Source organism: Canis lupus, chromosome 19, assembly GCF_003254725.2.
Source record: "Canis lupus dingo isolate Sandy chromosome 19, ASM325472v2, whole genome shotgun sequence".
NCBI classification, from domain to species: domain Eukaryota; kingdom Metazoa; phylum Chordata; class Mammalia; order Carnivora; family Canidae; genus Canis; species Canis lupus.
Window position 1 is genome coordinate 414416 of NC_064261.1, and position 15138 is coordinate 429553.

A 15138-nucleotide genomic window follows, 5' to 3' on the forward strand; every position below is an offset into this window, starting at 1 on the left:
GTAGCATTCCATAGGAAAATTGCTACAATTAAATGATTCTTTAGTCTTGATCTGTGGTTCTAACCCCCCCACACACACACACACTGCCGTTTTGTGTATCCCTTTGAGAATATGAAGACACTCCTGGGCCTTCCGACGGGGATTTGACAGGGATCGCCCACCGTGGTGCACACAGTTTCAGAAGACTCGTGGGTTCCAGGCTCACCCGTGACTCTCAGCTCAAGAAGCCCCGCTCTTTATTCTAGAACCTCCTTGCTGGTAACAGTCATGTCTACTCGTTGTGTCTATGTCTCATCTGCATAATATTGCTCCTGTTTTCGCCTAATACCCTATTACATCTCGGAAGTTCTAGCTTTTCCTGACATGAACTTACAGTAAAATACATTTCTATTTTTACAGTGTTCTTTTGAAAAGTCCAAGGTATGTATTTAATTAAAAATGCAAGATTTTCCTTTAAGAAGTTCTTCAAGGTGGGGCACCTGGGTGCTCAGTGGTTTGGTTGAGCAACTCCTTAGGCTCGGGGCTTAATCTCCAGGGTCCTGGGGGGGGGGAGTCCTGCACTCCGCTCCCTGTGGGGAGCCTGCCTCTCCCTCTGCCTGTGTCTCTCATCAATCAATCAATAAAATCCTTAAAAAATGCATTTCTGCAAGGTAGCATTACTCCCTTGATACAGAACAGCTAGAGAAGGGGGGTCATCCTCCCTGGCTGCACAGGGGCCTGGAGCCACCTGCGTTAGGCAGGGTCGAAGGTGCTGCTGTCGCTGAGCATCTGCCTGCCAGCCGTCGCTGCCCCTCGAGGCCACCGCGGAGGGGCCTGTCCTGTCCCCACATCCCGGGTCCCCGCGGCCCGGCCTCCCCAGCTCCAGGGCCCTCGGGTGCTGGCTTCGGGCGCTTGGCAAGGGAGACGCTATCCCCACTGTTCACTTGAAGAAAGGCCAGGAAAGGTCAAGCAATTGGCTTAATGCCCTGAAACTCCTGACGTGCAGGGTCGCGGCCTGAACCCAGAATGTTCTGACTTCAAGACTCTCATGCTTGACCTCTCGGTCCTCCGCTCCCCTTGCGCTGGCGACGGTGCGGAGAGGCTCAACGTGGGCAAGGGACACGTCCCTGGCCACCTTCCCACCTGCCTGTGAGCTCCTGGGGCGTGTGGCCAAGGAGCTGCCTGGACCCACGCATCTGGGCGGGTGAGCAGGTGCACCCACCGGAGGGTGATGAGGTCGGACAGGTGAGCAGGTGCACCCACTGGAGCTGATGGAGTGGGACAGGTGAGCAGGGGTGCCCACCGGAGTGGATGGGGTGGGACGGCCCGGGGCAGGAGGCGGACCCGCAGGGGGAGCGCAGGCCGACAGGTCACCGAGCAGGAGCCCAGGTAAGGCCTGCAAGGTGCCGCCCCTGTGACCCTGGTGCCCCCCCCTCCATCCCTGCGGCCCAGCTGTGACCCTGGGGAGCACCAGGAGGACCGTGCCCAACCCTGGGAGCACCGGGAGGACCGAGAGCAGAGGCCCCCCCCCACAGCTGACGGTGCCCTAGGGGGCGGGGGGATGGGGGGCGGGTGCAGAAGGCAGGGGTGGCCCCCCTGCCCTTCTTGCCCTCCCTGCTCCCCCCACCCCACTGCTCCCAGGGACTGGGGGGCCCCGGGCCCCTGTGCACCCAGGAGGCTCCGAGGCCATTCCGCTGTGCCCCACACGCCAGCGCCTCTCCAAACACTGGCGACTTTTCTAGAAGAGCAGGTAGAGGCCGCGCTCTGCACATTTTGCTTTGATTGAACATCAAGGGCAACACTCCGGGGCCCTGAGGCCGCAGTGACTGTGGCTGGACGTGCTCGGGCTAAGACAGGACCTAGCAGCATCCCACAACCCGAGCAGGTAGCAGGTGTGAACAAAGATTTTGACCACTTTGCATAAAAGGCTTTGCGACATACAGTATTTAACGCAATACTTGTTCAGGGGAAGCTACTCCATTTGGTTCTGGAACTTGGGGAGGTCCCATGGCTGCCTTGACTCCAGTGGGTTTTCTTGGCATTATCGCATTTCTAGGCAGAACCTTGTTTATGGAAACACTAAATCTCTTTATTTGGAAGAACTCACAGCAGCAGAAATCTCACCGAATCGAAACTGAATATGTTAGGTCGGAGTCTAACAAACCTCCACGCGGGGACTCCAGAGGCCCCCCGGCTCCGCGGGGGTGAGGGAACATTGGTAGAGGCAACACGGACGCCTGAGCCCACTCATCATTCGAGTGGCGCCCCGTCCCTCAGAGTTCACTGTCCTTTTGCAAGAGGCCGGGCCCAGGGGCGCTTTGGAAGGCCTGCTCGGGCCGCGGGAGGGGCCGGTACACTGGGAGCCGGGCACTTTGCCTCCTTACCACGACCGCGTGGGCTGCTTCTTGCTCAGAGGAGTGGACACGAGGATGAGGCCGCGTCCGGAAGACTCCGGGCGCTGGAGGGGAGCTCCGACACGGGTCGACGCAGGCCGCGGACGGCGGGGGCAGCAGGTTGGGACATGGGAGGGTTTGTTGGGTTTGCTTGGTTTGGTTTGTTTACTTGGGCTCCACGCACAACATGGAGCCCTACGGGGGCTTGAACTCAGGACCGTGAGAGCAAGACCTGAGCTGAGGTCAGGAGTCTGATGCTCAACTGCTGAGCACCCAGGGGTCCTGGGAGATGACAAGTCTGTGGACCCAACATTACCTACTTTGCCGTGTCGCCCGGGAACCTACTGGTTGGAGTCACCCCCGACCTCACGGAAAACCTGCGAGCGTCTTGTTCCTCGCTCAATGTCCGAGTGGCTTAAAATAAATATTGTAGCTGTTTTGAATTTTCCCCTTTCTTGTAGTTAATTAGAAGGATCTGATGGAGGAGAGTGCTCCTTTGCATAAAACGGGCTCTGGTCCTTAACCTGGTTCTGTCACTAATGTGCTCTGGGATGCTGAGCCTATTAGCCTCTCCGAACGCCCTTTTGTTTCTTTCCACGTGTAATAGAAGAGGCCACAAGCCTGTCTTGCAAGGTTAATGTGAGAACTAAAAATAGCGTGTGGCTGAAGGCTCCGCGGATACCTTGAGCGCAAACACTACATTTCTTCCCCGTAAGGCTGCCTTTCCCTTGCAATCCCGGAAGGACAGTCACGGTGGGGAGCAGGCCTTGGGGCATCCTCAGGGGCCCTGCAGGCCTCCTCAGCCACAGCCCACACCTCGAGGCCCGAGGCTGACTCATTCTCTCAGGGGACCTGGGAGCAGCAGAAACGGCCTTGGGTCTCCGCCAACTAGAGCAGATCCTTTCCAGAGCCGCCGAGGCCCAAGGCGTCTCCCTGGACTCGGACCAGCCGTGAGTGGACGAGGCCCGGCCTCGCGGTAGTTTCCAGAGAACTCAGCCAGGGGCCTCCCAGGCCTGTGATGCTGGTCCCTTCTTCCTCAGAGCTATTTCTGTTAAGTCATCAAGGCATTTTAAAGCAGAAAGTCCTCACGGAGAGGATGTTTCCCACCCGTATTCCCGCCCGTAACACATCGGCCAGGCTCAGAGTCCTCTGCACACTCCACCCGCTAAGCCTTCACGAATTACCGCTCAAGCCGGAAGCAGCGATGATTTATTTGTTCGCGTTCCTTAATTGAATGTCTTTTGAGATGAAAAAAAAAATCAATAGTTATCCCAGCAGCCATCTAATACATTCTAGAATTAACTGCAGCCTCTCTCATTTGCATGGTTAAAAGCACTTTCAGAAACCATAGGGATAAGGAGAAAAAATAACTGGGGACTTACCATGGGTTGACGCGTACATTCATTTTGGTGCTTGTCTTCGGGATGGTCAGAGTTTCTGAGACAATATTTTTAGTAGATGTGTCAATTCCTTTACTTTATGGCCAACGTCTTGGCAAAATATAGTTCACGTGACCCAGTGTGAGGCTGCAAAACGTGTTAATGGCCCATCTAAGGTCAAGCCGGCTCCCCCATGAAAAGGGATCAATCCTGCTCCTCGGGACACGGAGCGTGCTCCTGGGGGAGGAGCAGGGAGGGTGACCCCGTCCTCCTCCGTGGGGTGTCCTCTGGAAGGCCGCCGAGGCTTATTCTGTTCTTCAGATCGTCCTTTCAAGTTTTTCCTTTTTCTTTTCTTTTCCACGTGGCTACTTCAAAGGGGGGTGAAGGCGGGTAGCCTGTGGATTGGCGGGGCCCCTGGAGCCTCTGGGAGCCCTAGGAGGACCCGGATGGGGCTGTGAGTAAGGAAGGCGTTGGCCAGCTCCTCTCGCCTGCGTGGAAGCTCTTGCCTGGAGTTGGTTTCGTCTTTTCCTGCTTCCGGGGCCAAGGTCTGAGTGTGGGTCTGTAACGATGATTCCCAAAATGTGGCCCGCAGGCCAGCTGCGTCTGCATCATCAAAGCACTGGTAAAAATGCAAGTTCTCAGGCCCCATCCAGGCCTGCGGAACCACAGCTCTGGTGGGGAGCCCAGGAGGTCCTAACAGGCCTACAAGAGGACGCGTTTGCAGGCCAAAGTCGGAGAGCCACCGGCCTGGGAGGCTCAGCCTACTTCTAGGCTCAGCGTTGATTGAACTGAGGGGGCCGGGCCTACGCAGCTCCACAGGGGGCACCGGGCCCAGGGACCCTGTACCCCCCCAGCCCTGCAGCGCCCCGAGGACCTGCTGTGGAATCGGACTCCCGCCCCATCTGCTTCTTGCAGGCGGTGTGGACACCAGCCCTGTGTTCCAGAGCCAGGCCCCGTCCGGCCACTGTCCCCGGCCCAGCCACAGCCTCCCGCCCACCACCCCGGTGGCTCTTGCAGCACCTGGTGCTCTGCGGACAGCGGAGGCGGCACCCTGGCGCTCAGGCCCCCCGGACGGCTCTGGCCGCAGGACCCGTTCGGATTTCTCAGACTTGAGACTTCCCATCACTGTGTATTTAAGAGGGGCCGCGAAGTGAGCACGTGAGGCCCTGGAACTACAACAGCTCTTTGCTTGGGAGCTGAGGCCGTGGGAAGGAGGGGGCCTACGGAGAGAGACCTGGGGTGGATCCCGGCTCTAGCACCTGCCAGGCCGGCAGCCGGGGGCAAGGGGCCCAACTTCAGCTCGTCAGCTGCATACAGGGATAATACTATCTACGACCCGGATGGAGCTGACATGATTGATGCTTAATGGTGATTTTTATTAAATGGTGTTAATGAAATGATAGAGCCAAGGTTTTTCAAGTTGGAAGTCTTTTCTGTTGGGGGATGAATCAGATATTTTGATGTGTTTTCTCACTTTGGTTTTATTTCTGCGATATCATGTTTTAGGGCTAATATTAATATTCTTCTTCTGTCAGTGAGCACATACGTGTACCGGGCCCCGAAGGTGATGGGGTGATGGGGAAAAGGTGATGGGGAAAAGGTGATGGGGAAAAGGCCAGAATAGGAAGTAGCAGGCGCTGGGAGGGGCCGACCCGCTCCGAGGCTGGACGGCTGTGCCCAAGTGCTGACTGTTCTGTCTCGCGACTGAGAGCAGGAGTGCGGCCCCTCATCCCCCCCGCAGTTTGCCTCCCTGGGTAGGGGGCGCCCGACCGAAGGGGAGGGTGGACCGGAGCCTCATTCTGGCCCCTGCCAGCTGTGTGGCCCGGGGCGGGTTGCTTAGCCCTTGAGACTTATTTTCATCATCGGTAAAGATAGACTAACGCCTAGCTCGGCTCTGCTGTGAGGCTGGGGATCCCTGTAACCCCAGTCTCCTGCCGTGGTGGGGGAGGGTCACAGATAACGGGGAGAGGATGCCTTTCTCTGCTTGGGAGGCCTCCTAGGATGCCTTCTGCCTGCAGACGTGCCTTCCTAATCCTGCACCCGTGCCAAAGTGAAAACTCCCTTCATCATGAGCCCCCTCCTCTCGCCTTGTGGGCATGCACAGGTGGCAGGAGCGTGCCGAGGGGATGCACAAGACGTGCAAGATGTGCAGAATGTGCAAGGAGATGTGCAAGACTCTCATGCAGATGACTGACAGTTGCTGTCAAATGTTGCCGGTTCACAGGTCACGGCCGCGGGGACACCCTCGCTGCTCGTTCAGGCGCCCGCCGAGCGCACTGCGGGCCGGGTGCAGGCCGAGCAGAGGGGCGCAGGGGGGCGAGAGGGCGCTCTGTGCTCGGGGCAAGCAGCCTGGGCAAGGAGGGCACCGCTGCGTGGTGAAGGTGGCTGGTTCTCACAAAGCAACGCGAATAATTGTTCCTGAGACACCTCGGGAGAAATGCAAGGGTCACCGAGCCTCAGCTTTGTCATCTGCGAGACAGAGACACAGCGTGTCCTGTGCGTCCGCGGCCGAGGACGCAGCGCCGAAGCCGCAGGCAGCCCACGGGGGGCCCAGGGGCTCTCCCCACGTCCCTCCCGGCCGCGTACTCCCCATGAGTCCATTTCCCTGTTCTCTCCCAGAAAAGCAACACTTTAAATCTGTGAAGCATAAAAATGTATTATCTGCCCCTGACACGTGAGCCTGTGGCCACAAAGAAAAGGCCACCCCCGGGGGGAGCTGCCTGTGGCCAGGCCACCCCGTTGGGCAGGAGGCACCGCGGCCGAGCCCAGCGTGACCTCGCGACAGCCGCCCGGGTGTGGATCGGCCCGGCCGGCCGCAGAGTTAGGCCCCGGCCCCGCTGCACCCCGCTCTAGCTACGTCGTCCCGTCTTCTTGGAATGCCGCAGAGGGGAACTTGCATTCTTTCTTTTTTTTTCCTTGAAAGACGGTAAGTTACTGTTTTCCTTCACGGTGACGTTATCCATCCCGCACGGCGGCGAGGGCCACGTTGCCTGCGTCTGGGTCCCCCTCGCGCCCCGCACACAGGCCCAGTGGGGCGGCCGCGGGACGCCTGGCCTGGGGCTCGCTGCCCGGTCGGTGGGCCGAGGGGCCTCCGGGCCGCCGCCTTGGTTTGCTCGCCGGACCCGTGCCGGGAAGGCCGTGCTGGGGGTCATGGGGCGGCAGGGGAGTCCGGCCGCTCTCCCCGGGCCTCCGCGGCGCTAGCAGGCGGCTCCCTAACCCCGACGGAGCGCCACGTTCCCCTGAGGACGCGGCAACGGCCCGCTCCTCACACTCACCCTTCCGGGCGCTACTGTCCCCATTCTGCAGAGGAGGGAGGAGCCTCGAAGGTCCGCCACCGGCAAACGGAAGGACGAGGATCCGTCCCAGATTCTCACCCTACACTCAGGGCATTTCTTGCTCCACACCAGCTCTTATGATGAAAACTTGATGCTCTGTCTTCATGGGACCAAAAACTGCGGAACGCCGAGAACGCCCGCTTCGCCTGCTCCTCTCTGGAGCGCGGATCACCGTCTGCCTCACACTGTGGCTACTGAGGCACACGCAGCAGTTCTCCTGTCGGCCTACGTGAAGCACACGCTCGCGCTCGCACGCGCACTCACGCGCACTCACGCGCACGCACGGGCCAGCCACCCGCCGCATGTCTCCCAGCACGGGCCGCGGGCCCCCCCTCATGCTCCCCGGCACGGGCCGCGGGCCCCCCCCTCATGCTCCCCAGCACGGGCCGCGGGCCCCCCCTCATGCTCGCCAGCACGGGCCGCGGGCCCCCCCTCATGCTCGCCAGCACGGGCCGCGGGCCCCCCCTCATGCTCGCCAGCACGGGCCGCGGGCCCCCCCTCATGCTCGCCAGCACGGGCCGCGGGCCCCCCCTCATGCTCGCCAGCACGGGCCGCGGGCCCCCCCTCATGCTCCCCGGCACGGGCCGCGGGCCCCCCCTCATGCTCGCCAGCACGGGCCGCGGGCCCCCCCTCATGCTCGCCAGCACGGGCCGCGGGCCCCCCCTCATGCTCGCCAGCACGGGCCGCGGGCCCCCCCTCATGCTCGCCAGCACGGGCCGCGGGCCCCCCCTCATGCTCCCCAGCACGGGCCGCGGGTCCCCCCTCATACTCCCCAGCACGGGCCGCGGGCCCCCCCTCATGCTCCCCAGCACGGGCCGCGGGCCCCCCCTCATGCTCCCCAGCACGGGCCGCGGGCCCCCCCTCATGCTCCCCAGCACGGGCCGCGGGTCCCCCCTCATGCTCCCCAGCACGGGCCGCGGGCCCCCCCTCATGCTCCCCAGCACGGGCCGCGGGCCCCCCCTCATGCTCCCCAGCACGGGCCGCGGGCCCCCCCTCATGCTCCCCAGCACGGGCCGCGGGTCCCCCCTCATGCTCCCCAGCACGGGCCGCGGGCCCCCCCTCATGCTCCCCAGCACGGGCCGCGGCCCCCCCCTCATGCTCGCCAGCACGGGCCGCGGGCCCCCCCCCATGCTCCCCAGCACGGGCCGCGGGCCCCCCCTCATGCTCGCCAGCACGGGCCGCGGGCCCCCCCTCATGCTCGCCAGCACGGGCCGCGGGCCCCCCCTCATGCTCGCCAGCACGGGCCGCGGGCCCCCCCTCATGCTCCCCAGCACGGGCCGCGGGCCCCCCCTCATGCTCGCCAGCACGGGCCGCGGGTCCCCCCTCATGCTCCCCAGCACGGGCCGCGGGCCCCCCCTCATGCTCCCCAGCACGGGCCGCGGGCCCCCCCTCATGCTCCCCAGCACGGGCCGCGGGCCCCCCCTCATGCTCCCCAGCACGGGCCGCGGGTCCCCCCTCATGCTCCCCAGCACGGGCCGCGGGCCCCCCCTCATGCTCCCCAGCACGGGCCGCGGGCCCCCCCTCATGCTCCCCAGCACGGGCCGCGGGCCCCCCCTCATGCTCCCCAGCACGGGCCGCGGGCCCCCCCTCATGCTCGCCAGCACGGGCCGCGGGTCCCCCCTCATGCTCCCCAGCACGGGCCGCGGGCCCCCCCTCATGCTCCCCAGCACGGGCCGCGGGCCCCCCCTCATGCTCCCCAGCACGGGCCGCGGGCCCCCCCTCATGCTCGCCAGCACGGGCCGCGGGCCCCCCCTCATGCTCCCCAGCACGGGCCGCGGGCCCCCCCTCATGCTCCCCAGCACGGGCCGCGGGCCCCCCCTCATGCTCGCCAGCACGGGCCGCGGGCCCCCCCTCATGCTCCCCAGCACGGGCCGCGGGCCCCCCCTCATGCTCCCCAGCACGGGCCGCGGGCCCCCCCTCATGCTCGCCAGCACGGGCCGCGGGCCCCCCCTCATGCTCGCCAGCACGGGCCGCGGGCCCCCCCTCATGCTCCCCGGCACGGGCCGCGGGCCCCCCCTCATGCTCCCCAGCACGGGCCGCGGCGCCGCGCACTCGCCCCGTGTTCACCGAATACATAGGGAGCCGAGCGCCTCCGGCTCACGCCCGGCCTTGCGTCCCGGTCACGCCAGCACGCCACCCCACTCTGCTTTTGTGTCTTCCGGAGCCCGTGGTTTAAAAATGAGTTTTTACACTGGTCTGTATTCCCAAAACGCTTGAGGTGGTGCATTGCTCAACTTAGCGTGTTCCTGGTTTCACTGACTCACCTGCAGGGATCAGCGAGGCCACGCACCGGTGTGAATAAAGAAGTGGGAGGGCACAGGCATTTTATAACGTATCAAGAGACAAGCAGTGAAAAAAAAAAAAAAAGAGACAAGCAGTGACACATCAAAAATTTTAGATGCAAATGAAATGATCTTTTAAATAAATCGATTCACGAGAGTATATGTTGCCATCGTTTCCAAGCCACAGTCTCAAAGAAAATTAATGCAGTTGAGGGACCTACCCGGGAACAAGACCTCAAGGTTCCTCGTCATGGCGAGGTCGTCCTGGGGCTCCTCACACCACCGCACCGGCCCTCAAGCGACTCCCTCTGCGTCGCCCGTGGTTCTGCATGTGCAGTTGGGGGCCGCAGCCGTCCAGGCCCCTTAGACAGACTTGCCCCTTGGAGACGCGTGAGGCTGAGTCCCCGTGGCCCCCAGGGGACCAGCGCCAGGCACAGCCCCGTGGCCGGCGGGCACAGGGAGCGCTCATGCCGACAGCGAGTGCTGGTGGATGCGCTCCCAGAACCCAGCAGCCCAAGGAACAGGCCCAGGTGGGCTCCCGCAGGCAGCGCTGCAGGTGGGCCGCACGCTTGGAGCCCCAGAACCCCGCCCCTCCGGGCAGCTAGGCCACGCTTTCGGGGTGGCCCACGGCTCCTCCTGCGCGACAGCGCCTCTCACCCGGACCACGTCGTCGGCCGAAGGGCACCTGGCTGTTGGTGCCCTTAGGGTGGTCAGGACCAGGGAAGGGGATGTGGCACTAGTAGCGTCGGGTGGGGCCGGGGTGCTGGGCTGGGGTGCTGGGCCGGGGGTGCTGGGCGGGGGGTGCTGGGCTGGGGTGCTGGGCGGGGCGTGCTGGGCCGGGGGTGCTGGGCGGGGGGTGCTGGGCTGGGGTGCTGGGCTGGGGTGCTGGGCCGGGGGTGCTGGGTGGGGGGTGCTGGGCAGGGCGTGCTGGTCCGCCCCACCACCAAGCGTCGCAGCCCTGAGGGCCAGTCATGCTGAGGCCAAGAAACTGGTTCCCAGGACGAGGGTAAAGTCCCGAACGTGCCCCGTGCACGGACTCTTAGGTGGTTTTCCTTTTGTAAAAGGAAACTTCAAGATCCTTGAATGAAAGTTGCTGTGTCAGTTTTTTGGTTTCGGATCATGTTGCTCCGAGTCCCCGGCCCGGGGAAGCGTGGCTGCCTGGGTCCGACTCAGCTCCTTCCCACATTGCAAGGCGTCATCTTTGCTTTCCTTGGAATTGGCCTTCTTAAAAAATCTTTTTTTCTCCTTAAAATACTTTATATGTTAAAAGTTTGGCCTTAAACCGCCTAGTTATCTAAGTCATTTCTGGCATAGTTACCAGGATTTTATTTATTTACTCATGAGAGACACCGAGAGAGGCAGAGACCCAGGCAGAGGGAGAAGCAGGCTCCATGCAGGAGCCCAACGCGGGACTCGATCCGGGGACCCGGGGTCACGCCCTGGGCTGGAGGCAGACGCTCACCCGCTGAGCCACCAGGTGCCCCCAGTTACCAGGATCTTAAAGAGAACTTTTCAAGCTGATTTTAGAACTAAAGGGTACTTATTTTCCTGAAGCCAAGGAGCCAGGGGAGCTTTTAACAGTGACCCTGTGGCTGGCTGGCCGGTGGCTCACCCGCAAGCGTGACATGCTACAGACCCAGGCATGCAGAGTCTTTCGCTGGCTCTTCTCTTCCTTTTGCTCCTGGAAAATCCTCTTTCGCGGCCCCTTGGAATTCACACAGAGAATGACAAAGAAGGGAAAAGAAACAATTTCCAAAGTAGACACTCACAAAGAACCGTATTTATTTTTTCTGGAACCATCTAGGAAGAAAAACAACCACACAGACAAGACCATTTGACACCAAAAGCCTGCTTCTGATTTAAGTCACTTCCTTTCCGCGAGCCTGTCAAAGCTCAACCGCATCCCATCAGGTGGGTCTAAAGGCCCAACGGGTCCAGTAGGCGTTTTTGGAACTCGTTGGACTTTAGCAGGATTGAGAAAATCTCAAATGTGTCAGAAATCTGGGCGGTCGGGGGCATGGAGAAATGGAGCGGACCCATGGCAAGCTGGCTGTGTACCAGGTAGCTGGGAACGTTGTCCCCGTGGGAAGATGATGGAGCTCAGGCTGAGGATGGGGGGTTAAGCCCCCCACCGAGGGGCGGGCAGAGAAACAGAATTTGTGCACGAGAGCACTTCCTTGGGCAGCGACCCGGCAGCCTCGCAGGGAGAGCGGGCACCAGCGCTGGGGCAGATCGCTGTGGCTCGGTGGGGACAAGGTGGGGCCCCAGGGGCGGCAGGTGCAGCTTCCGGAGCCTCAAGGGGGGACTGGGCCCAGGGGGCTCCGGGATGGTGCCGCCTTACCCTACAAGGAGGCTGCGGGGCGCAGAGGGACTGTCAGGGGAGGTGCAGGCAGCAGAGGGCCTTGGAGGAAGACACTAAAGACGACATACCTCGCTAGGTAGGATTTTGCGATGGCTTCTTTGTTCCCTTTGCGCTGCGGCCGGTGGTGGTCACTACGCGCAATTTTGTTATTCTCTAGTCATAAGATTAGGTGACTTCAAAAATACACCGTCGTGCTCCGGCTGAGTGTGCTCCCCCTCCTGGCCTGGTGGGGTTCCCGGAAAGGGGTTGGGGGTGGGGGAAAGTGCTGTCGGGTCAGGGAAGCGCGGCCCGGTCCCCAGGCTTGCGTGGCTCGTGCCCCCCCCCCCCCCCCCCCCCCCGCAGGCTGGCACTCGGTGAGAAGACAAAGTGGCTCAGGGCGACCCACAGGTGGTGGAGGCCCAAGGCTCCTCGGGCGGGCACGTGGCAAGCGGGGGACCTAGCCCGTGTCCAAAACCAGGACCACGTGCCCCCGGAACACCGGTCACGGCTGCTGTGAGGAAAGTGAGCCTGCGAATGCTGGATTATGATTTTTTTTAAAGGACATTTTTAAAAAATTGCTGCTGCTAAGTTAGGGTGCCAGTGACAAGCGCGGGGCTCGGGCTCCAGCGGGGGAGCTCGGGGCCTCGGTGACGTCCCCCGTGGCCAGGCCGGCATCTGGGGGTCCCCGGCCGTGGCCTCGCGCTGGGCCCGGGTGTCCCCAGGTCACGGGGGCATCCACGGGGAGCCCTGAGCCGCAGCCGTAGCCTCAGGCCGCATCTTCCAGGGCCCCAGGCCAGGGGCTGAGCACCTGCAGGGAGGGGGGGGACCCAGGCCGTGCCCCGGGGTCAGGATCGAAGCCTGAGTCGGGGTCCCCGCAACTCCCTGGGCCTGGGTCTCTGCCTCTCTCCCCGCTTCTCAGGAATAAATAGATAACAGCTTAAAAGAAAATCCGATTTTCTCAGTCGCCTTAGCTTCATTCCACCGGGGTTTCCTCACCCAGAGGCGCTCCTGCGGGCTCCTGCTGCAGTTCCCGACTCGCAGTTCGCATGTCCGAAGCCCAATGGACACATAACCTTTCCCACACGAACAGATGAATTAACACACAAAGCGTGTTCCTCCTGAACCTTCTGGCATCGTTCCAGGGAGACGTTCGTCAGGTTCAAATTGCAGTTCGAACCGGGGAGTGGCCGTGTCCCCAGTGCGCCCTTCCCACCTGGTGGGGGTCCCCGGTGTCCAGGTCCCTGGTGTCCGCCTGGCGGGCCACAAGTTCGCAGGTACCTGCTCAGGGCAGGCAGGTCTCTAACCCCACGACCTGTGAAAATAGCTTCTGGACAGAGTTCCTGTTTCCAAGTCAGCGCTCAGCTGAGCCCGCCCGGCCCACCTTCTGCAGCGGGCACCTGCTGTGGCCTCGTGGCTCCGACAGCCGGTCCCTCCCTCCACCTCCCGTCCTGGAACTGCTGCACCCCACGGCCCAGAGGCAGCGGCCCCCGGCTGGGCCCCGGAGGCTGCAGGCCGCTCCTGCTGAGCTGCTCAGGGCTGTGAAAGTGTGGGCGCCTGGTGCTCAGGCCATGACCTTGGTCCCGGGACGGGGGTGCCCTGGGGCTCCCAGCTGGGCGGGAAGCCTCTGCTCCCTCACCCTCTTCCCCTCCCCTTGCTCTGTGCTGCCTGGCTCTCTCTCAGACAAGTAGATAGATAGATAGATGATAGATAATTGATAGTAGATAGATAATAGATAATAGATGATAGATGATAGATAATTGATAGATGATAGATTATAGACAGATGATAGATAATAGATGATAGGTAGATAGATGATAGATACACATATAGATGACCGATAGTAGATAGATGATAGATAATAGATGATAGATTGATGATAAATAAAATCTTTTTTTTTTTTTTTTTTTTTTTTTAATGTGCAGTTTTGGGTCTACCTTCAGGATTGCCAGCCCCAGGGTGCTCCAGATCTTTCGCGTTGCCCAGCTGCAGACAGCACATACCAGCCCCAACTCTGACTCTCCAGTCGGGGCCTTCGTTCATTTATTCCAGCAACCCCAATGGGACATTGCGTGACGGCAGCTTCAGGGATGCCTTAGCTAAAGCACGTGGATCTTACTGACATTCTTGAAGATGGAAAAGGTTTTGTAGGAAGAAAATCATTAAAAAATAAAAACCCTGCAAATAGTTAAAGTTCGGTAAATGTTTTTGCAGTTTGTTCTGGCGCACTGTAGGCAGTTCATTTTAAAATCAATCAAATAGAACTATAATCATTCTTTAAGAGATGATTGACGGAATCAAAATACGAAGGGAAGCAGGACGCCGTGGTGACTCGGGCTGTAAAGTATGCGGGTCTTAATCTAGGGCCGAGAATCCAAGTCCCGCTTACAGTTCAGGCCATATTGGTCTATACCCTGGGTGGGGGGCCTACTTACTTTAAAAAAAAAAAATTGATGGAGAAAAGCTACAGCGTTCATGGAATATGCTGAGCCCATACGTTTGAAGTGTTTTGTGCAAGTTTCAAGCCATTGTGCGTTAAGGAGGGAGACGATCTCCAGCAGGAAAGGAAAGCTGATCAGGCTCATGGAACGTTGTCAATCGCAGGCGACAGTGGAAGGAGACAGAGCTCAGTAAATTGCAAAAGGCATGTGTTTGGGTCAGAAGACCAGCTGGCGTCTGGGTGCGACGGTTATTAGCTGTGCGGCCCGTGGGGGCCTCAGCTCCACCTGTTTTACAAGAGCCTGGAGGTAAGAGATGCCCGGCCTTGCTTCTCCTGGGGGAGTCACTCACTCGGCATCACCTCTGGGGCCCAGGACCGTCCCCTTGGACCCTTCCAGATGGTTCTTTCCCCAGACTTGATGATGTCCCCACTTGCACAGAGTCCTCCCCGGAGCTCCCTCCCCGCAGCTGCCCCCTGCCTGGTGCTCCCGGGAGGGCTCCGGCGTGTCCGGCCCACCCCACGGGCACCTGCCTGGGGAGGCCCCTCCGGTCCCCAGGCCTGAGCTGGCCACTTGCAGGGCCGTTGCCGCCGTGCCTGCCTCTCGGGAATGTCACCTTCAAGGCCTGGCGTTCAGCACCTTGAAACTGTTGTCTTACCTGTTTGGTACAGTTTTCTGATTTCTGTTGTTTCAAGGAGTAAAATAAACCTGGTTCCTGATACTCCACCTTGGCTGCAGTGACCATTCATTATTTTTTAACTAGTTTTTTCTTTTTTACAGTGAAATCTATCACATCACACATACAAAAGAGCATTAAAAATATATATATATATTTAATAATAAAACAACTGCCCTTTTACACAACAGCCAACTTGTAAATAAGAACATTGACAGTTTATTAGAATTTCCCTTTATACCTCTTCTCAATTCCACTTCTTCCTTTCTCTCCAGGAAAAACAATTCTCCTGAATTTGATGTCTATTCTTTGATTCTT

The 15138-nt window shown here is 60.5% G+C and overlaps 1 long non-coding RNA gene across 1 annotated transcript in view; it reads left to right on the forward strand.

Moving 5' to 3' along the window:
* The window catches only part of LOC112669326 (uncharacterized), a 41113-nt gene extending 26243 nt beyond the window's left edge, over window positions 1-14870 (forward strand). Inside the window, exons 2-3 of the long non-coding RNA XR_003142173.3 lie at window positions 11173-11279; window positions 13632-14870. This is a non-coding gene — a long non-coding RNA (uncharacterized LOC112669326). The remainder of the gene's footprint in view (window positions 1-11172; window positions 11280-13631) is intronic.
* The last annotated feature ends 268 nt before the right edge of the window (window positions 14871-15138 follow it).